Source organism: Primulina eburnea, chromosome 10 (assembly GCF_022965805.1).
Source record: "Primulina eburnea isolate SZY01 chromosome 10, ASM2296580v1, whole genome shotgun sequence".
NCBI classification, from domain to species: domain Eukaryota; kingdom Viridiplantae; phylum Streptophyta; class Magnoliopsida; order Lamiales; family Gesneriaceae; genus Primulina; species Primulina eburnea.
Genome location: NC_133110.1, coordinates 23,435,017 through 23,458,800, shown reverse-complemented (window position 1 = coordinate 23,458,800; position 23,784 = coordinate 23,435,017). Strand labels below are relative to the sequence as shown.

Here is a 23,784-nt window from a genome sequence, read left to right as displayed (position 1 = left end):
TATATTAATTAAATGTTTTATAATATAAATATATAGTTTTTGTTTTATTAAATGTTTAAATATTATATGTTTTATAATAAATTGTATAAAATATAAGTTGTTGTTTAATTATAAATTTTATTATTTTTTACAGGTTCGATAAAACAAGAATAACCTTTGTGTTGCAAATGTGATTAAGATGATTCTTGGACCTGTAGAAAGTTGATTATAATAATTACAATATTTTTGACAAGCATGAGATAAAAATCCTCTCACAATTGGGATCAAATTAAGCAACAAATAAAGTTACCAAAGGAGTGGCAGTTTTACCATGCTCTAGTATTTTGACCATATCTCTCAAATTACTTGGTCAAATGGTCTGAAAAAATATCACAACTAGACAACTTAATTATCCACATGTTTCTTTTTATGTGAAGAAGCAAATTCGGAGAAGAAGATTTTCAAAAGTGATGTTTAATATAATATAATATCTTGGAACACAAATGAAGACTTATGTGTAAAAAAATGATATTTTATTTGTGGTTGTCTCCCCAAATTTGTCTATAAATAGGGGTGCATTGTAATGTATTGAGATATCCCTCATTCTATGAACAAAGCTTTGAGGTCATAATATTTCTCTCTATATTTTTCTTTTATTTTTTCATTTAAATATAATTAGCATGTTAATTTCATATTCAAAGTTTTACACTTTGAATAATGAATAGATAACTTCCTAAAGTTGAGATGAAAAGGTGAAACTCTTGGCATGATAATAAGGTTACTAAAAGGTAAGAATCTATGTTTTATATTATTTAATCATTATTTATTGTTTATGTTATATTTATTTCTTTAAGCATTTTTATACCCTACTTATAAATGAGAGTTTTGATTTATTGTTGCTATATGTTACACTAAATTCTTGGAACCATTTAAATGTTAGTTTAGTATTACCAACCATTTAAAGTGGATGCCTTGATTTGTTATATATGAATATATTATAATATTAAATTACTTGGAACCATTTAAATGTTTGTTTGGTTTTACTAACCATTTAAAGTGGGAACCTTGATTTACTATATATAAATATATCATAATATTAATTTCTTGGTACCATTTAAATGTTAGTTTGGTTTTACCAACCATTTAAATTGAGAATCTTGATTTAGTGTTTACAAATATATATAAAGCACAATAAATACTTGACAACATTTATAAGTTTTGGTATATATTATATACTTATAAGATAATAATATATAACATAATATAAATATGATTATTTAATATATTGAAACCATTTTATTAAGTGGATTTCAATATTGTTCGTTAATGTTAACTTTATTAAAATACCAAGAATGGATCCTTTAATCTCAACTACTTAAATTAAAATTTGAACAATTAAAAATTACCAATTAAAGATTCAAACCATTAGAAGAAAAAACATACAAAAACAAAAACAAAAAGACATTGTAGTGGACTTGTAATTACCTTAGCTTCCCTGTGGATACGATATTCGGACTCACCGAATTATACTACTTGTGGACAACCTGCTCTTGGGAGTGCAACAATCAAAGTCGCAAAGTTTTTGGCGCCGTTGACGGGGAAGTATAATTTAATTTCAAGTCTATTTAATTTTGTTTATAGTTTATTTTTCTTTATTTGAATTTTTATTGCTTTTGTGTGTTTTTATTCATTTGCATTTGCATTTGCATGAGCATTTGGTCACGTACACTTAGTGGTCGACTCATTCAAAATAACCCTTTATTTTTACAAAACATGGCGGAAGAACCCATCCAAGAAAATGAAGATGAAATTCAATCTCAACATGATCATGATAGACGAAGAACACTTAGAGATCACATGAATCCTACACGTACTAGTGCAACTTCATGTCTAGTTTTTCCCCCTGATGCATCTCATTTCAATTTTAAGCCTGGTATTATCCAACTTTTACCCAACTTTCATGGCTTAGATTCTGAAAATCCATACATGCATTTACGAGAGTTTGAAGAAGTGTGCAACACATATAATGATCTAAATTGTAGCATGAATACCATTCGACTTAAGCTTTTTCCTTTTTCTTTAAAAGATAAAGCTAAAACTTGGCTACAAAATCTTAGATCGGGATCCATTCAAACTTGGGATGAATTGCAACAACAATTTTTGAAAAAGTTTTTTCCATCTCATAGAACAAATTCTTTCAAAAGGCAAATCATCACTTTCACTCAAAAACAAGGAGAAACTTTTTATCAGTGTTGGGATAGATATAAAGAATTGCTTAATCTTTGTCCTCATCATGGTTTTGAAATTTGGAGAGTTGTTTCTCAATTTTATGAAGGCTTAACACCTAAAGATAGGCAAATTGTTGAATTTATGTGTAATGGAACATTTGAAGATAAAGATCCAAACGAGGCAATTGAGTATCTCGATTCATTAGCTGAAAATTCTCAAAATTGGGACACGATAGGTACAATTGAACCATCAAACAAGATTCAATCTCCCACATCTGGTGGAGGTATGTACACTATCAAGGATGAACATAATCTCCAAGCTAGATTTACCTCTTTGGCAAGAAAAGTTGAGGCACTTGAATTGAAAAAGAATGGTCAATTAAAATCTGTTCAATAAATTGCATGTCACATCTGTGATACAAGTGATCATTCTACAAATGATTGTCCCACTTTGCCCTCTTTTAAAGAATGTCTCCATGAACAAGCCAATGTTTTGAACAATTTCAAAAGGCCAAATTTTGAACCATTTTCTCAAAATTACAATCCAGGTTGGCGAAATCATCCAACTTTTAGTTGGAGGAATGATAATCATGCACAATTTTCACAACCACATTTCCAAAATCAACAAAATTTTCAAAATTATGCACCTTACGTTACTCCACCTAAAAGAAATTTGGAAGATACATTGAATTCTTTCATTGCAAAGCAAGAGTATATCAATACTCAAACTGCTCAAACCATGACAGATTTGAAAGATACTCTTGCTAAATTTACATATGCACTTAATGTTAATGAAAAAGGTAAATTTCCTTCACAACCACAGCCTAATCCCAAGGATCATCATTCACAAACTGGAACTTCTGGAACTCAACCGATGGATCAGGTAAAATCTGTTATTACCCTTCACAATGGTAAGGTTGTGGAAAAATCCATTCTTGAACCTTGTGAAGATGATGATTAATCAAATCCAAAGGGTAAGGAAATGGAACCCATAACTTGCAAAGAGGAGGTTCAACAGACAGTGTCACCACCATTCCCTCATGCATTGAAAAATACAAAAAAATCAAATTTGAATTCTGATATATATGATATTTTTAAACAATTAAAAGTTAATATTCCTTTATTAGATGCAATAAAGCGGGTACCATCACATGCCAATTTTTTGAAAGACTTGTGCGTTGTGAAAAGAAAATTGAATGTGAAAAAGAAAGCATTTTTATCCGTACAAGTAAGTGCAATCATTCAAAATAATAATACTTTGAAATACAAAGACCCTGGTTGTCCTACTATTTCATGTACTATTGGAGAACGAAAGATTAAAAAAGCATTGCTTGATCTTGGAGCTAGTGTGAATTTACTTCCATATTCAGTTTATCAAGAACTCAATCTAGGCGAGTTAAAATCTACTTCGGTAACACTTTTACTTGCCGATAGATCTGTTAAAGTACCAAGAGGTATGGTAGAAGAAGTAATGGTCCAAGTTGATAACTTTGTATATCCTGTCGATTTCATAGTTTTAGATACACAACCTATCGAAGCTTGTAATGCAATTCCTGTAATTATGGGTCGCCCATTTTTAGCAACTTCTAATGCCCTTATAAATTGCAGGAATGGAATAATGAAGTTGTCATTTGGTAACATGACCTTGGAGCTTAATGAGTTTAATCTTTGTAAGCAACCACATGACAAAGGAGATGAAAGTGAAGATGAAAATCTTATTGAAACTCTTGTGGAAGAAAACATTCAAGAAGGGAGTACTTGTGATCAATTAGATATTTGTTCAATTGAAACTGTTAAAGAAAATATTGAAATTGATCTTGATGATTTTATCAGGTATCACTCGTTACTAGGATCAGAGAAAGAATTTGATGCAAAATATGAGAACAAAGACGAACCACCCATATTGGAGTTAAAACCCTTGCCAGAAGAATTGAAGTATACATTTCTTGGAGAAGATGAAACATATCCGGTGGTAATTTCTTCCAAACTAGAAAGTGATCAAGAAGGTAAATTAGTTGATATTCTTAGAAGACATAAAAATGCAATTGGTTCGACACTAAAAGATCTCAAGGGCATTAATCCACTAATTTGCACTCACAAAATTCACTTAGAAGAAAATACAAAAACATCTCAACAACCACAAAAGAGATTAAATCCACACATGAAAGATGTTGTGAAAACTGAAGTCCTCAAACTACTCTATGTTGGGATTATCTACCCTATTTCTGATAGTAAGTGGGTAAGCCCAACACAGGTAGTTCCAAAAAAATCTGGCATCACAGTGATAAAAAAATGAAAAAGGTGAATTGTTAACAAGTCGAGTCCCATCTAGTTGGCGGATGTGTATTGATTATAGAAAATTAAATGACGCCACTAGAAGAGATCATTTTCCATTACCATTTTTGGATCAAATTTTAGAAAGAGTAGCAGGTCATCCATACTACTGTTTTCTTGATGGATATTCAGGTTATTATCAAATTACCATTGCACTCGAAGATCAATAAAACTACATTCACATGTCCTTTTGGAACATTTGCATTTAGAAGGATGTCATTTGGATTATGCAATGCTCCAGCAACATTTCAAAGATGTGTGCTAAGCATTTTTTGCGACATGGTTGAAAACTGTTTGGAGATTTTCATGGATGATTTAACTGTTTTTGAGAGTACATTTGATAATTGTCTTGAAAATTTTGAAAAAATTTTAAAAAGAAGTGAGGAAAAAGGTCTTATTTTAAATTGGGAAAAATGTCATGTAGTATCCCGATGCCTAATTTGAGTTAATTATTGGATTAATTGTATTTCGGTGGGATCGGAAGGACCGAACCGGGTTCGGATCGTCCGAAGTTGGTTCGGATCGTCCGAAGTGGGTTCGGATGGACCGTTCTGTTCGGAGTCAGACGAGTCATGTCATGTCAGAGTTCGGATCGTCCGATCAGGGTTCGGATCGTCCGAAGACAGGTGGCTGGACACGTGGAAGACATGCAGAGTTCGGATCTTCCGAAGTGGATCGGATCTTCCGAAGTGCACCGGATCGGATCTTCCGAAGTGGATCGGATCTTCCGATCGTTGTCTATAAATAGAAGCGCGAGGCTTCACTTTTCACTCGCCAATTCCGAGAGTTCCAGAGCGTTTTAGTCGTTTCTGATGGGTTTCTAGTCTTTTCCCGAGGTTCGGGCACTAGCGGGGAGCTACTGGTTTTGTAGCGGAGCTGTGCTCTAGTTGGGGGCTAGCGGCATCAGTGGGCTGACTACGGACGCAGGTATAGTTCTGGGTTCCCTTTGAGATTTGGGAGTATCTATTAGTCTAGTTAAGGCTTTTAGATGTGGTTTAGTGATATGGTATCACTTGGATTGTAGGCTTGATTCTAGGGCTGATTGCTAGGATCTACTGGTTTGAGGTACGAAAGTACTATCCGAGATAGCAGGATTGAGTATGCTTTACTATGTGTTGCATGTTTATATGTTGCATTATTATCTGTCATATGATGCATGGTTTATTATGCGGCATTTGCATAATCATGTTGAGCCTGATTATCTTTGAAATAGCCTGTTGAGAGGGTGCTCAGCCCTCGTTTGTTGTGGATGGTTGGACCCCGTTGGCCGACGGTGGTCAGGTCACCGGTATATCCACAGGTTTATTTTGGTATGGGAGCCACCTCCTGGTGCGACGGCGCAGAGTGCTACATACCTTGACGTCATTTACCTGAGCAGTATTTCGATATACCCAGATCCTGGTATCCAGTACATTTTGCATACATGCATGTCATAGTCTTGTATACTCATGCTTTCGGTGCTGAGCGTTTTATGCTCACGTCCTCGGTTTATCTCTGTTTTGGACACCCTATTCGATGGGGCAGGTCTCAGGTTGGACGGTCCAGGAGGGAGTGGACAGGGAGCTGGCAGAGGTTGACCTGTAGTTGTTGGTATTTGTTCTTGGTATTTAGTTCGATCTGGTTGTTTAAGTATTTTGTACTTACAGATTCGATTGGGTTGTATTACTGTTTTTCCGCTGTTTACCTGATTCAGTTTTAAATGTTAATTTTGCATGCTTAAGTTCTGATTAGTAGGTGATTCTGGAACGGGTCACTACATTTATGGTATCAGAGCATGCATTAAGATTTTGGGATTTAGAACTGTTCTTTTGGGTTTAATCTCCGGTAACTTTTGTAGCTAAAAGATGTCTGGTTTTGACGACGATGCTAGTAGTCATGGCAGCGTTGGACGCTGGGGAGACCGCGACGATCGGGAGCGTCGTCAAGAGCATCGAGAACGTCGTCAACACCGTCGTGATGAGCCTCGGAGTTTTAGTATGCATCGGTTCTTGCAGATGGGGCCGAAACCTCTTTCAGGCGGTGAGACCCCGGATGTTGCGGAGAACTGGCTTGAGAGGATGGAGAGCTGCTTCAAGACTTTTCAGTGCTCGGCGGAGCAGCAGATTGATACCCTTGATTTCTTGCTGGAGGGTGGTGCGCGCAAGTGGTGGAGGTCTACCTCTGCACCGATAGTTCAGCGACAGGGTCGAGTTCTTTGGGCCGATTTCCGAGCCGCTTTCATGTTGCTTTACTTTCCGCCAGCTCTTCTGCAGACCAAGGCGATTGAGTTGATCAATCTGAAGCAGGGAAGTTTGTCTGTTGATGAGTATCAGCAGAAGTTCTTTGAGTTGCTTCCATATGTTCCGCATGTCAGTGACAATGCTATGGCCAAGTATAACCATTTTCTTCAGGGCCTCAATCAGGAGATTTATGATCGGGTTGTTGTCTGCGATGATCCGACATCGTATGAGGGCCTTGTAAATCGTTGTCGCCAGGCTGAGGGCAGTTTGTTGAGAGGTCGAGCCATGCAGTCTGCTCGTCCTACTAGTTCTTTGGGTCCCCGCGCCCAAGCATTTAAGAAGACTGGATCTACTTCTTCTTCCTCTGGATCTGGAGGAGTTCACCATTTTGGGAAGAAGAGGGGCCCGTGTCAGCACTGCAGGAAGGATCATCCGACGGAGCGTTGTCGCAAGGTTGCGGGTGCTTGTTACAAGTGCGGTGAGATGGGCCACATGAAGAGAGATTGTCCACAGACGGGCGGAGGATCAGGATCTGGTTCTCAGGCTTCAGTTCATCAGAGGCCACAGCAGGGACAGTCTACTCAGGGTTCTAACCTCCGACCGCGTACTCAAGGGCAGGTCTTTGCTCTTAACCAGGATCAGGCGGCTGAGGAGAACGAGAGAGTTATCGCAGGTGTGTTTTTATTATGTGGATTACCTGCTTACGTTCTCATTGATACTGATGCATCGCATTCATTCATATCTGCGAGGTTTGCTAAGCGTCATAAGTTACCTTTCACTTCTTTGGACGTTGTGGTATCTGTTTCCACACCGATGGGTCATTCGGTGCTAGCTAGACGTCTAGTTTTAGGTTGTCCTCTAGAATTTGAGGGTAATATTTTAACTGCTAATTTGATGATTCTTGCGATGGAGGATTTTGATTGCATTCTGGGAATAGATGTGCTGACTGTGTTTAGAGCTACTGTGGACTGTTATCAGAAGTTTGTGCAGTTTCGTCCAGTTGAGGGCGACAGTTGGTTTTTCTATGGAGAGGGAGCGCGACCCCCGATGCCTGTGGTTTCTGCTCTGAAAGCCTGTCGTGCTTTAGAGTCGGGCGGGGAAGGCTACCTTATCTATGCTATTGATTCGTCCGCAGTTAGTGTCGGTATCAGTGACATTCCAGTGGTTTGCGATTTTCCGGATGTTTTTCCCGAGGAGATTCCTGGTTTTCCTCCCGTTCGGGAAGTGGATTTCGACATTGATTTAGTGCCAGGCACGGCACCAATCTCTAGAGCTCCTTATCGTTTAGCTCCATCGGAGATGCAAGAATTGAAACAGCAGTTGCAGGATCTTCTTGACAAGGGGTATATTCGACCCAGTGTGTCCCCGTGGGGAGCACCAGTTCTTTTGTCAAAAAGAAGGATGGTTCTATGCGGCTCTGCATAGATTATCGGCAGTTGAATCGTGCTACGATAAAGAATAAGTATCCGTTGCCACGGATTGATGATTTATTTGATCAACTGCAAGGTACCTCTGTATATTCCAAGATTGATTTAAGGTCTGGTTATCATCAGCTTCGAGTTCATCAGGGAGACATATCGAAGACTGCATTCAGGACCCGGTATGGGCATTATGAGTTTCTGGTTATGCCTTTTGGGGTGACGAATGCACCAGCAGTTTTTATGGATCTGATGAATCGGGTATTTCGGGATTTCTTGGATAAGTTTGTTGTGGTGTTTATAGATGATATCTTAATCTATTCGCATGATCAGCAAGAACACGCACAACACTTAAGGATTATTTTACAGACACTTCGCGAGAATCAGCTTTATGCGAAGTTGAGTAAATGTGAGTTTTGGATTGACAGGGTTGTATTCCTTGGTCATGTCATTTCTAGCAAGGGAGTTTCAGTTGACCCAAGTAAGGTGGAAGCGGTGTTGAACTGGTCGCGTCCGACGACAGTAGCCGAGATCCGCAGTTTTCTGGGATTGGCTGGGTATTATCGCCGTTTCATTGTCAACTTCTCTCAGATTGCTAAGTCACTCACTCAGCTCACTCGGAAAGATGTTTCATTTGAGTAGACATCAGAGTGCGAAGAGAGTTTCTTGGAACTTCGCAGACGTTTGACATCTGCGCCTGTTTTGGCTTTACCGTCTGGATCTGGTGGTTTCAGTGTTTACACCGATGCCTCTTTACAGGGACTAGGGTTTGTTCTGATGCAGAATGAGCATGTGATTGCTTATGCGTCGAGACAGTTAAAGCCTCATGAGGAAAACTATCCTGTTCATGATCTGGAATTAGCAGCGATCGTTTTTGCTTTGAAAATCTGGCGCCATTATCTGTATGGTGAGCGATTTGAGATCTTCACTGATCATAAGAGTTTGAAGTATCTGTTCACTCAGGCTGAGTTGAACATGCGTCAGCGTCGTTGGATGGATCTACTCAAGGATTACGATTGTGTGATCAAGTATCATCCAGGATCTGCGAATCTCACGGCCGATGCTCTTAGTCGCAAGGTGAGGTTATCTGCTCTTCAGACTTGTGCTGTATCTGGGATTATTCAGGATTTCTGTTCGATGGGATTCAATTGTAAGCATCGGAAGGGAACAGAGAGTATCCGTATAGCTACTATTTTGTCCGAGCCAGTTTTGTATTCTCGGATTAGAGATGCTCAGATGTCTGATTCTAAGGTTCAGAAATTAGCTCGGTTGGCTGATGGAGATAATACTTCTGGATTCCACTATCAGTCCGAGGGTCTTTTGTGCTTATCTGGTCGTGTTGTTGTACCGGAAGATGACACTTTGAGGGAGGAGATTTTGTCCCAGGCTCATCGTAGCAAGTTGAGTGTTCATCCAGGGAGCAACAAGATGTATAAGGATTTGAGGACTCGATTTTGGTGGAAAGGTATGAAACGTAATGTTTATCAGTATGTCTCCAAGTGCCTAGTCTGTCAGCAGGTGAAGGCTGAGTATCGACGACCTGGAGGTTTGTTGCAGAATCTTCCTATTCCGGAGTGGAAGTGGGAGCATATCACGATGGACTTCGTGACTCACTTGCCTATGTCTGTGGGGAATAGAGATGTTATCTGGGTGGTAGTGGATCGGCTTACTAAGTCTGCCCATTTTCTTCCATATAACAGAGATTTCACTTTCGATCGGATGGCACGGTTGTACATTCAGGAGATTGTACGGTTTCATGGTGTGCCCGTGAGTATCGTTAGTGACAGAGATCCTCGATTTACATCTAGATTTTGGGGCAGCTTTCAGCAAGCTTTGGGCACTACCTTGAGTTTGAGTACTGCATATCACCCAGAGACTGACGGTCAGTCAGAGAGGACTATTCGTACTCTTGAGGATATGTTGAGATCTTGTGTGATGGATTTCGGGCCAGCTTGGCAGGATCATCTGCCACTGATAGAGTTTGCATACAACAACAGTTTTCATAGGAGTATTGGTATGTCTCCGTTTGAAGCATTGTATGGTCGACGTTGTCGTACTCCCCTGTTCTGGGAAGAAGTCGGAGAACGACAGGTCGAGGGTCCGGAATTGATTCAGCAGGCCATGGACAAAGTTCTTGTGATCAAACAGCGGATTAAGACTGCTCAGGATCGACAAGCAAGTTATGCGAACTCCAAGCGCAGACCTCTTCATTTTGATGCAGGCGAGAAAGTGTTTCTCAAGGTATCACCTTTTCGGAGGATTCTGAGATTTGGACTCAAGGGTAAGCTATCTCCGAGATTCATTGGTCCTTTTGAGATCTTAGAATGTGTGGGAGACTTGGCCTACAGATTAGCTTTGCCACCGTATCTGTCTAGTGTTCACAATGTGTTTCATGTGTCCTTGTTGAGACGATACGTAGCGGATGAGTCTCATGTTTTGCATCCAACAGAAGTTCAGCTGAATCCGGATTTGTCTTTTGTAGAAAGACCGGTTTCGATCTTAGACCGGAAGGATAAGGTACTGCGGAATAAGACTATTCCTCTTGTCTTAGTGCAGTGGCAGCGCCGAGGTACTGAAGAAGCTACTTGGGAACTAGAGAGTCGCATGCGGTCAGAGCATCCAGAGTTGTTCTAGTTGTAGTATTTTCAGTTATGATTGTAATTTCAGTTGTACTTTCAGTTGTAATTCATTCTTAAGTTGAATGTATTGTTGTTCAGAATTGTCATTCTTCAGACTCGATTTCGCGGACGAAATCCTTTTTAGAGGGGGAGAATGTAGTATCCCGATGCCTAATTTGAGTTAATTATTGGATTAATTGTATTTCGGTGGGATCGGAAGGACTGAACCGGGTTCGGATCGTCCGAAGTTGGTTCGGATCGTCCGAAGTGGGTTCGGATGGACCGTTCTGTTCGGAGTCAGACGAGTCATGTCATGTCAGAGTTCGGATCGTCCGATCAGGGTTCGGATCGTCCGAAGACAGGTGGCTGGACACGTGGAAGACATGCAGAATTCGGATCTTCCGAAGTGGATCGGATCTTCCGAAGTGCACCGGATCGGATCTTCCGAAGTGGATCGGATCTTCCGATCGTTGTCTATAAATAGAAGCGCGAGGCTTCACTTTTCACTCGCCAATTCCGAGAGTTCCAGAGCGTTTTAGTCGTTTCTGATGGGTTTCTAGTCTTTTCCCAAGGTTCGGGCACTAGCGGGGAGCTACTGGTTTTGTAGCGGAGCTGTGCTCTAGTTGGGGGCTAGCGGCATCAGTGGGCTGACTACGGACGCAGCTATAGTTCTGGGTTCCCTTTGAGATTTGGGAGTATCTATTAGTCTAGTTAAGGCTTTTAGATGTGGTTTAGTGATATGGTATCACTTGGATTGTAGGCTTGATTCTAGGGCTGATTGCTAGGATCTACTGGTTTGAGGTACGAAAGTACTATCCGAGATAGCAGGATTGAGTATGCTTTACTATGTGTTGCATGTTTATATGTTGCATTATTATCTGTCATATGATGCATGGTTTATTATGCGGCATTTGCATAATCATGTTGAGCCTGATTATCTTTGAAATAGCCTGTTGAGAGGGTGCTCAGCCCTCGTTTGTTGTGGATGGTTGGACCCCGTTGGCCGACGGTGGTCAGGTCACCGGTATATCCACAGGTTTATTTTGGTATGGGAGCCACCTCCTGGTGCGACGGCGCAGAGTGCTACATACCTTGACGTCATTTACCTGAGCAGTATTTCGATATACCCAGATCCTGGTATCCAGTACATTTTGCATACATGCATGTCATAGTCTTGTATACTCATGCTTTCGGTGCTGAGCGTTTTATGCTCACGTCCTCGGTTTATCTCTGTTTTGGACACCCTATTCGATGGGGCAGGTCTCAGGTTGGACGGTCCAGGAGGGAGTGGACAGGGAGCTGGCAGAGGTTGACCTGTAGTTGTTGGTATTTGTTCTTGGTATTTAGTTCGATCTGGTTGTTTAAGTATTTTGTACTTACAGATTCGATTGGGTTGTATTACTGTTTTTCCGCTGTTTACCTGATTCAGTTTTAAATGTTAATTTTGCATGCTTAAGTTCTGATTAGTAGGTGATTCTGGAACGGGTCACTACATGTCATTACATGATTACTTCTGGAATTGTTTTGGGACATGTCGTGTCATCTCATGGAATTGAAGTTGATAAAGCAAAGTTGATGTCATTGCCAATTTCCCCCCTCCAAAAACCATTAAAGAAATTCGCTCATTTTTGGGACATGCTGGATTTTATAGGAGGTTTATAAAAGATTTTAGTTTAATCTCTAAACCCATTTGTAACCTCTTAACAAAAGACACTGCATTTGAGTGGACTCAAGAATGTCAAAATTCTTTTGATAAAATCATTCGACATTTAACATCAGCTCCTATCATGCAACCTCCTGATTGGTCTTTACCATTTGAAATCATGTGCGATGCGAGTGATTATGCAGTCGGTGCAGTATTGGGTCAAAGAAGAAACGGTAAGCCTTATGTGATATATTATGCAAGTAGAACTTTAAACAATGCTCAAATGAATTACTCCACAACTGAAAAAGAACTACTTGTTGTAATATTTGCATTAGATAAATTTCGTTCTTATTTGATTGGATCAACGACTACTGTTTTTACTGATCATTCTGCTATTAGATATTTGTTGACCAAACATGATGCAAAGCCACGACTGATATGATGGATTTTGTTGCTCCAAGAATTTGACATTGTGATCAAAGATAAAAAAGGAACCGAGAATGTCGTAGCCGATCATTTATCGAGACTAGTAACAGGATCATCTTGTGAAATGACACCAATTAACGATAATTTTCCTGATGAACATCTATTTGAAGTTACTACTACACTTTGGTTTGCTAACATAGTAAATTTTCTTGTGACAGGAAAAATGCCACCGCAATGGAGTTCTCAAGATAAAAGAAAATTTTTGATTGAGGTAAAAAACTTTTATTGGGATGATCCGTATCTGTTCAAGTATTGTCCGGATCAAATTTTTCGACGTTGCATACCCGACAATGAGGTAAGTAGTGTCATTAAATTTTGTCATTCAGAAGCATGCGGAGGACATTTTTCTTCAAAGAAAACATTTGCAAAAATCTTGCAGTGTGGATTTTATTGTCCCACTTTGTTTAAAGACACCCACGAAATCTGCAAGATCTGTGAAAATTGTCAAAAATTGGGTGCGATTTCAAAAAGAAACATGATGCCTTTGAATCCTATTATTGAAATTGAAATCTTTGATTGTTGGGGAATAGATTTTATGGGACCTTTTCCACCGTCGTTTGGATACTTGTATATTTTAGTTACAGTTGATTATGTTTCCAAATGGATAGATGCAATTCCATATCAAACAAATGATCATAAAATCGTCATCAAATTTTTAAAAGAAAATATTTTTAGTAGATTTGGAATTCCCCGAGCCATGATAAGTGATAGGGGAACTCACTTTGTTAATAAACCATTTGCTTCATTAATGAAATAATATGGTATTACTCATAAAGTAACTACCCTTTATCATCATCAAACAAATGAACAAGTTGAATTAGCTAATAGGGAGATAAAGCAAATTTTGAAAAAAACTGTTAACTCAAATAGAAAAAATTGGTCTCTGCGACTTAATGATGCACTTTGGGCATATCGAACAGCTTTTAAAACATCATTGAATATGTCTCCCTATAGGTTAGTTTGTGGAAAACATTGTCATTTGCCTGTGGAATTGGAATATAAAGCTTATTGGGCAATCAAAACTTTAAATTCAAGCATGGATGATGCCAACAAATTGCGTAAATTGCAATTTAATGAACTTGATGAACTCAGAAATGACGCGTATGAGAATTCAAGGATTTATAAAGCAAAAATCAAATCATTTCATGATAAAAAAATTCTTAGAAAATCTTTTGAGATTAGTAAAAAAGTTTTGCTTTATAATTCTAGACTTCAAATTTTCCCAGGAAATTACGATCAAGATGGACAGGCCCATATGTTGTAAAGCATGTGTATCCTTATGGAGCTGTGGATATTGAAAATCCTAAAAATGGTGATGTTTTTAAAGTGAATGGACAAAGGCTTAAACCATTTTTGGAAAATGAAATATTTCAAGAAGAGTTTATTTCCCTTTCTGATCCTTAAATTTTTATGTTGCATTTAAATTTGTTTGTTTTTATTTCAGGTTTCCTTAATCTTTTTATTTTCCCGGTTAAATGGCGGATAACAATACTCCGTGACTCTCATAGTCGGTTAAATCAGTTTCCCACAATTGCTGATATAAAATAAAAAAAAATCATTTTTTTTCTTTTCAAAATGGATGAAATTCTCTCAACAATTTGTAAATATTTTCCCTTTGTTTCTGAAAATGTTCTAAGAAAAATTTATGCAGGAAGGTGTGAAAGACCCTGTTTGCCAATTTATAAGAAAATTGGATGGGAAGCATATCCTCGACTCATAGAAGGCGTTGAAGCCGTTTCTGGACGTAAAACCAGAGGAAAATTGTGAGCCACAATCACACTACTGTTTATATGCATGTGTATCATTATTGTTTTTACTATTTATTCTGTTTACAGCTGTGACCCATAATTTTGTCATGATAACATATTACCTCTATAAAATCTCTCATATTTCTCTCTATTTTCGCAGACAAAAAAAAAAAAGAAAGTAAAAACATGGCTGGATCCTCTACACAAACATTGAAAAATATTTGTGTATTTTGTGGGTCGAGTCCTGGAAAAAATGAAGTGTTTGTAGAAGCAGCGAATAATCTTGGGAAGATATTGGCTAAGAGAGAAAAATTCACTTGGTATATGGGGGAGGTAATATTGGGTTAATGGGATCTGTTTCAACATCTGCTCATCTTGGAGGTAGTCAGGTTTTGGGTATTATTCCTACAGCTTTAGCTGAAGGAAATATTACAGGTGTTACGATTGGAGAAGAATTAAAAGTTTCTTCTATGTATGAAAAAATCACTCAAATGATTGAAAAATCTGATGCTTTTATCACACTACAAGGTGGTTTTGGTACATTAGAAGAAATTTTTCACATTGTTTCTTGGGCACAACTTAATATCCATAATAAACCTATGGGCTTGTTGAATATCAATAATTATTATGACAGTTTGTTGACATTTCTTGATAAAGCTGTGGGACAGAATTTCATTTCAGAAAATTCACGACGGATGCTCATCTGTGCTTCGACTGCCGACCAATTAATTGATGATTTGGAAGCTTTTGTTCATAAGCCTGATCCGATGATAACAAAGATCAATTGGTCGCAATCAAGAAGTAAGAAAAGGAAGTTGGATCGTTGATTCAAAAGTCGTGGATTGGTTTGCGTTTGTTTCAGTTTGTTATCTTCAATAAAATTCCAGATGATATCTCTTTCATTATGTACTCTTTATTAATAGTTATTTTGACATTAAAGACAATGTCAAATTCTGATTGGGGGGAGAAAAAATGAAAAAAAAATTATATATATTATAATAAAATCATGTTTATTGCTTGTATCTTTGTAAATTTTGCAAAAATATCATACATTACATATTTCAAAGGTTTAAATTAGAAAATGTATTAATCTATCTAAGGATGTTTAATCTTTATTTGGGAAAAAAAAATCAATTTTAATATTTTGATCACTATAAAAATATGATTTATGAAATCTTTTTGAATGATTAACCATTGTGATAAAATCAGTTATTAAAGTATATGGCCCAAGATATACCTGATAAAAGTGCCTAAAATTTTAAAACTCACACATATTTTGTGATTGAGAAAACAGATTGCGAGCCTTTATCGATCATCAGAGAAGCTATCTATTGTTTAGATCTTGTGTTCTTATTTTGAAAAAAAAAATTATATTTCCTGAAAAAAAAAAGAAAAAAGAAAGATGTTGAAGATCTATGTAATTTTTAAGTTACATGCTGCGACCCATTTATCTCTCATAAAAATAGAAATTGAAAAAAAAAAAAAAGAAAAAAAAGAGAGAAATACATTGTACAAATTAAATAAATATGTGGTCAAAAAACATAAACTTAGTCTGATTCCATGATGTAAAAAAAATATTCAGGAAAAAAATATATACTAAGAACAATTGGATTTTAAATCAATGGTTTCCTATCTTTTGATAATTTGGCTCGTTTGTCTGTCTGCATTTTGTAAACCATTTTCCTGAGCATTTATCTGTATTCCAACTCCATGAGAGAAATCATTCCCATAAATTAAAACACTTATTAACCTGTGAGAATATGGAGTTGAGACTCTTATTTGGAATTTCTGAAGGCCATGTACATTTAACTACCTGAAAATAAGCTTTGAATTGATCAGTTCAGATTATTTCATAAATTATAATTATAATGATCTTGATATAATTTTGACAGATTTCAAATTTAATTTAAACTCTTGGATAGTTCTGATTACATTTCTATTTAAATTAATCAATATGTTTTGTGTTGCTATTAATGCTTAAATTGCTAGGGACTAGCAATAAGCTGGTTGGGAGGTGTGATAAACATAAAAATTGTACATTAATTAAATGTTTTATAATATAAATTTATAGGTTTTATTAAATGTTTAAATATTATATGTTTTATCATAAATTGTATAAAAAAAGTTGTTTAATTATAAGTTTTTACTATTTTTACAGGTTCGATAAAATAAGAATAACCTTGGCGTTGAAAATGGGATTAAGATGATTCTTGCACCTGTAGAAATTATCTACAATATTGTTGATAAGCATGAGATAAAAATCCTCTCACAATTGGGATCAAATTAAGCAACAAATAAAGTTACCAAAGGAGTGGCAGTTTTACCATGCTCTAGTATTTTGACCATATCTCTCAAATTAGTTGGTCAAATGATCTGAAAAAAATACCACAACTAGACAACTCAATTATCCACATGTTTCTTTTTATGTGAAAAAGCAAATTCAGAGAAGAAGATTTTCAAAAGTGATGTGTAATATAATATAATATCTTGGAACACCAATGAAGACTTATGTGTAAAAAAAATAATATTTTATTTGTAGTTGTCTCCCCAAATTTGGCTATAAATAGGGGTGCATTGTAATGTATTGAGATATCTCTTATTCTATGAACAAACCTTTGAGTTCATAAAATTTCTCTCTATATTTTTCCTTTATTTTTTCATTTAAATATAATTAGCATGTTAATTTCATTTTCAAAGATTTACACTTTGAATAATGAATAGCTAACTTCCTAAAGTTGAGATGAAAATGTGAAACTCTTGGCATGATAATAAGGTTACTAAAAGGTAAGAATCTATGTTTTATATTATTTAATCATTATTTATTGTTTATGTTATATTTATTTCTTTAAGCATTTATATACCCTACTTATAAGTGGGAGTTTTGATTTATTGTTGTTATATGTTACACTAAATTCTTGGAGCCATTTAAATGTTAGTTTGGTATTACATTTAAAGTGGATGCCTTGATTTATTATATATGAATATATTATAATATTAAATTATTGGTACCATTTAAATGTTTGTTTGGTTTTACCAACCATTTAAAGTGAGAACCTTAATTTACTATATATAAATATAACATAATATTAATTTCTTGGTACCATTTAAATGTTAGTTTGGTTTTACCAACCATTTAAAGTGGGAACCTTGATTTAGTGTTTACAAATATATATATAGCACAATAAATACTTGACAAAATTTATAAGTTTTGTTATATATATTATATACTTATAAGATAATAATATATAACATAATATAAATATGATTATTTAATATATTGGAACCATTTTATTAAGTGGATTTCAATATTGTTCGTTAATGTTAACTTTATTAAAATACCAAGAGTGGATTCTTTAATATCAACTACTTAAATTAAAATTTGAACTATTAAAAATTACCAATTAAAGATTCAAACAAATAAAAGAAAAAATAAATAAAAATACATTGTATTGGACTTGTAATTACCTTAGCTTCCCTGTGGATATGATATCGGAACTCACCGAATTATACTACTTGTGGACAACCTGCTCTTGGGAGTGAAACAATCAAAGTCGCAACAAATTCTAACAATAGGAACAGTACCTGATATCAAATCAAGGCTGAAATCACTCTCCCTGATATAAGGCAAACCCGGAATCTTATCTAGGAAGTCTTTAGCAATTCTCCTACTACTGGCAATTCAGTACATGATACGCTCAGTTTCAGTAATCCACTGAATACATAAGAAATTACTCCATTCCTTTCGATAATCATCGAGTCATAAATAATACGGATATCAAAGGAATTTTAAATCGAAAATCCTTAATGTATATTATTCATTATTCGGCCATTTCAGGTCCGAATCTTACCATCTCCTGGCAAGAGTCTATAATAGTTCGGTACTTGTCAACACATCAATATCAATAATGCAGTCAGAATCAGAAAACACAAGTACAACATAGTATAACTCCATCTCATTCTCATTTTACTGCAATATACGATATTTACAGAATTCACTGATATCAATCCTTCCCTCAAAAGATAAATAAATCAATGCTACAGTACATACAGACCCAACAGATAAAGTATATATCAATGCAATTCATACAAAATCATGTCTAGGATGTACAACAGTCTCCCAATACATATGGAATAAAATCACAAAAGAACAGATATCTGTCACTATGTTACACCTTAAACGCATACAAATCTCGAGGATGAGATTAATGTTTTTAATGCTGTAACATATCCCAAAGTTTTTGTTTTGATGATACCAAAACTTGGCTAAAAATGTACTAATGTTTTATATTGAGGCATGCAGGAAATTAAGATCAAGGTTACGTTCGGAAGCTCCGAAATTTGGTTCGGACGTTCCGAAATTGTGCCAATCAGAAGCAAAATAGAAGCTGTTCGGAAGCTGCGAGGAGCAAGTTCGGACGTTCCGAAGCATGGATCGGACGTTCCGAACACAAGCAATCAAATCGCTTCAATCCAGAGATAATTTGATCTGACTGTTGATTGAGTAGATTTCGGACGCTACGATGGACATGATCGGAAGCTACGAAGTGTTGAAGATTTCAAATCTCCGGAACGCGGGAATGTTCGGACGATACGAACTGGAGTTCGGACCTTCCGAAGTTGTTCATACACTGTCTGAAAGAATTTTTCGGAAGAAACGAAGTTTGATCGGTCCCTCCGAAGCATATGTTCGGACCCTACGAAGTCAAGAACGGAAGATCCGAAGTCATTCCAGAAATTACGCAAATTGATCGGAAGTTCCGAAGCATAAACAGAAGATCCGAACCTTGGCGTCCAAGACTAGTATAAATAGGCCTTTGAGGATGCATTCTCAATCATCCCACTCCATTCTCTCTTGTCTCTTACAAAGCCTTCTACTATCTCTTGTGTGCGTTGATTAAAAGAGTTGTAATATCAAAAGAGTTGTAGAAAAAGAGTGAAAGTAATACTCTCGAGTGGGTTGTAAAGTTCGTGGCTATCCTTGGAGCCCTTCAAGGCCAAGTAGACGCATCGAGGCGTGGTTGTAAAAGCTAGCTTGGAGCTCCTAAAGCCAAGTCGTTATAGTGATACCTCGATCCTCATCGAGAAGGGGAGACGTAGACGATTCTTCGTCGAACTTCCATAAACATCTCTATCCTTCTTTACTTTACGCATTTACTTTATTGCATTTAAATTACGCATTTATTTTACGCACTTACTTTACGCATTCATTTATCGTACTTATTTGTGATTGTCCTTCAAGTCTTCCGCTTGCAATTTTTGCAAACTCGTTTTAAAAACGCTAAAGGGCCTTAAAGAACCTATTCACCCCCCCCCCCCCCCCCCTTAGGTTCTTCAAGTGGTATCAGAGCCAAGTTTTTCAAAATCTTTTAAAAATGGCCAATCTAGCAAGCGAGTATGCCCAAGGACAATCCACAAATCGTCCCCCTCTTTTCAATGGTACTAATTACGGATATTGGAAGAATAGAATATCTCTATACATCCAATCCGTCGATTACGACCTTTGGAAAATAACGGTGAAAGGTCCCTATATCCCCATGAAAACGGTGGATGATAAGGAAATTCCTAAGGGAATGGATGACCTCACCAAGGACGATATGAAACTTATCTCTCAAAATGCTAAAGCTATGAATATTCTTCATTGTTCCCTAGATATGAATGAATACAACCGAATCTCGGCTTGCACCTCCGCCAAAGAGATTTGGGACAAATTGAAGATTTGCCACGAGGGAACCAATCAAGTCAAAGAAACGAAGATAGATCTTCTCCAACTCAAGTACGAGACCTTTGAGATGGAACCCAAGGAGGATATCGACACCATGTTCCGGCGGCTCACCCAAATCATCAATGAGCTTGCCCAACTTGGTGAGAACTACCCAACTAAACAAGTGTGGAGGAGAGCCCTTCGAGCACTACCGACGGAATGGGATGCAAAGCGCACGGCTATCATTGAATCCAACAAGGGAGATGTGGCATCCTACGACCTTGATCAACTTCATGGGACACTAAAGACCCATGAACTTGAGGTATCTACCCGGAAGGAGACAAAGAAAGATGACGACAAAGTAAAGGCGAAAGGGATCGCCTTGACCAGTCAACTTGAAGATAGCGACGATGAAGAAATGGCACTCCTCACTAGTTGGATTCATAAAGAAATGGCCATTTCCGCACTTTTCAAATGAAGTAGACGTTTCATAAACAGCAGTGGCATGATTTTTTTTTCCCGGATTAAAGTGGTGGAATGATTTTGATTGCATGCAACAGGGAGAAGAAGCATACAAAATGTTGATTGCTGTTATGAGGTTTTGGCTGTGTATCTTGTATCTATTTCATTAACAGAAACAATTTGGAGCAAGCATACGGGCATTTGGCGTTAGGTCTATTTCTCTTATGTGATTCTAACAGCATAATTATGTTGCCAATTTCCATATGTTTGTGGTACTGGGGCATTGAATACATGTGATCCTCTTTTTCTCATTATTGAATGTGCATTGTGGTTGCTTTGGCTGTATCATCTTGCAAAAAGTTCCGCATATTTTATCTTCCGCAAAGACATAATTAAATTTTATTCACCTCCTTTCTTAATGAAGGCGGGAGAAAAACAAAAAGAGGAAGAGATGATAGAACTTGAGGGACCTTTGGGCAAGAGCGATGCTGTTTGAACCAAGAACTGATTTCTCTTGAGAAAGAACTGTCAACACTGCATAAAAATGGAAAAATCGACCCTTTTGGTCTCTATGTGTATGGACTTGTCCTCAAGGAGAAAGGCAGTGAGAATATCGCTAGGTCTGTGCTTGCTAAGTCTGCGAATAACTACCCTTGGAACTGGAGTGCTTGGTCTGAGCTACAAGTCTTGTGTACCACAAGTGAGGCATTAAATAGTCTTAATCTCAATAATCACTGGATGAAGGACTTTTTCCTTGCCAGCGCTTACCAAGAAATCCGGATGCTTAACGAACCCTTTGCAAAATATGAATATTTACAAGGGACATTCACTTGTAGCAATTACATCCAAGCCCAAATAGCTAAAGCTCAATATAATCTCAGGGAGTTTGAACAGTTGGAAATTATATTCGAAGAACTCTTAAGAAACGATCCTTATAGGATTGAAGATATGGATATATATTCCAATGTTCTCTATGCCAAGGAATGTTTCTCCGCATTGAGTTATCTAGCCCACCGTGTGTCCTTGACCGATAAAAATACCGACCTGAGTCATGTTGTATAATCGGGAACTATTACAGTTTGAAAGGGCAGCATGAAAAGTTGGTTGTGTATTTCCGTAGGGCTCTTAAACTGAATAAGAATTACTTATCAGCATGGACTCTTATGGGCCACGACTACGTGGAGATGAAGAACACCTCAGCTGCAATTGGTGCCTATCGAAGGGCATTAGATATAAATTGTTGTGACTTTAGAGCTTGGTATGGATTAGGCCAAGCATATGAAATGATGGGAATGCCCTTTTATGCACTTCATTATTTTAAAAAATCAGTGTTCTTGCAGCCAAATGATTTTCGGTTGTGGACTGCAATGGCTCAGTGCTATGAAACTGAGCAACTTCATATGCTCGAAGAAGCCATCAAATGTTATAAACGAGCAGCAAATTGTAATGACAGGGAAGCCATTGATGTACACCAGTTGGCAAAGCTTCACTGTGAACTTGGGCGAACCGAAGAGGCGGCATTTTATTACAAGAAGGATTTCGAGAGAATGGAGGTTGAAGAGAGGGAAGGACCGAATATGGTCGAAGCTTTGATGTTTCTTGCTTTACATTGTAAAAACCAGGATAAATTTGATGAAGCAGAACTTTATTGCACACGTCTTCGTGACTATACTGGGCCAGTAAGTTATATTAGATTGTGTGCTTTATGTTACGTGTGTATTGTGAATTGTGATTCTCACTGCATCATGGATTCTGTGTGCAGGGGAAAGAGACCGCGAAGAATATTCTTCGAGGAATAATACACTCGAGGGATGTCGAGCATTTCCCTCCTTAAATTAAGCGGTGAAGCTCCTTTGGATGGGAGGATTTGGAAATACTTGATCCCATATCATTGTTGGAGATCTACTGAACTTATTTTGATGATTGTCAAACCCATATGTTTGAAATTTCTTTCTACTATTTAATGTTATTTTTTCATTCATATCAACCTATTCCAAATCTTTATTAGATGGCATAACATCATATTCCCCCTCCCAACTCATATCAAATCCTTCGTTTCAAATCCTAAAGAATTTTGAGAATCTTGAATTGAGGATATGAATCTTACGAATTGCCAGATTGCTGGAATCACAATCAGAAAGCCAAGTACTTCAGAGACTTCATTCATCGGACAACAATGGCGTGTCTATCAAGTGTTGCCCTTTTGGGTCTAGATTTACTTTTGCTAGTTCTCTTTCCATAGTAGTTTACTCGTGATATCATTTTTGTAAGAAATCGTGTATAAACACTAAAAGATACTGCTTTTGGAGGCCAATGTTTTTGTCTGTCAAAGTTCTCCAACTCTCCCATGGAAATGTACCATAAACCTCAAAGTATCCTTGTGTACTTGCTGCCTATAATTCCGATCATTCTTTGAAAAATCTTGATTTTATTTACCCCCCTATTCTTAGATTTCTGTATCATTACAGTGCCGTTGAAATTTTCCAACTTTCATGCATAACTTGAAAAAAGATGTAGGCGCTCAAGATATATAAACATCTAGGAAAAAACACAGCAAAGATGGCACAATTGAACAAAGTTCCATACAAAATTTCACCTAGTTTTACTTTATTTCTAAAGTGCTCACAAATTCTTTTGATCCAGTACGACCAACATCCCAATAAAAAAGCGGAGGTCTGCCCCAAACTGTAATCCATATGAATTTATAATGCCATTGGGCCATGTCGGGCTTTGTAATCCATATTCCCTTACGTTTTTGGGCTTTTTCTAAAAAGTAAGGTATTGGGCTTATTGGGTGGGCTTTTGGTGCATCGTCGCAGCCGAGAGTAGTGCCACCGGTGGGTTAGGGTTCTGCGGCTATCAGCAGTGCGCAGCAACGCCCCATCGCGGGAAGGGTTCTGAGACTATTTTTTTTCGCCTTTGCAAACCCTAATTTCTTTTGTTATG

General features: G+C 37.2%; 1 pseudogene; it reads left to right on the top strand.

The window, feature by feature from the left end:
• LOC140803227 (anaphase-promoting complex subunit 8-like) overlaps positions 1–23,467 on the top strand; it is a 111,384-nt pseudogene extending 87,917 nt beyond the window's left edge.
• The last annotated feature ends 317 nt before the right edge of the window (positions 23,468–23,784 follow it).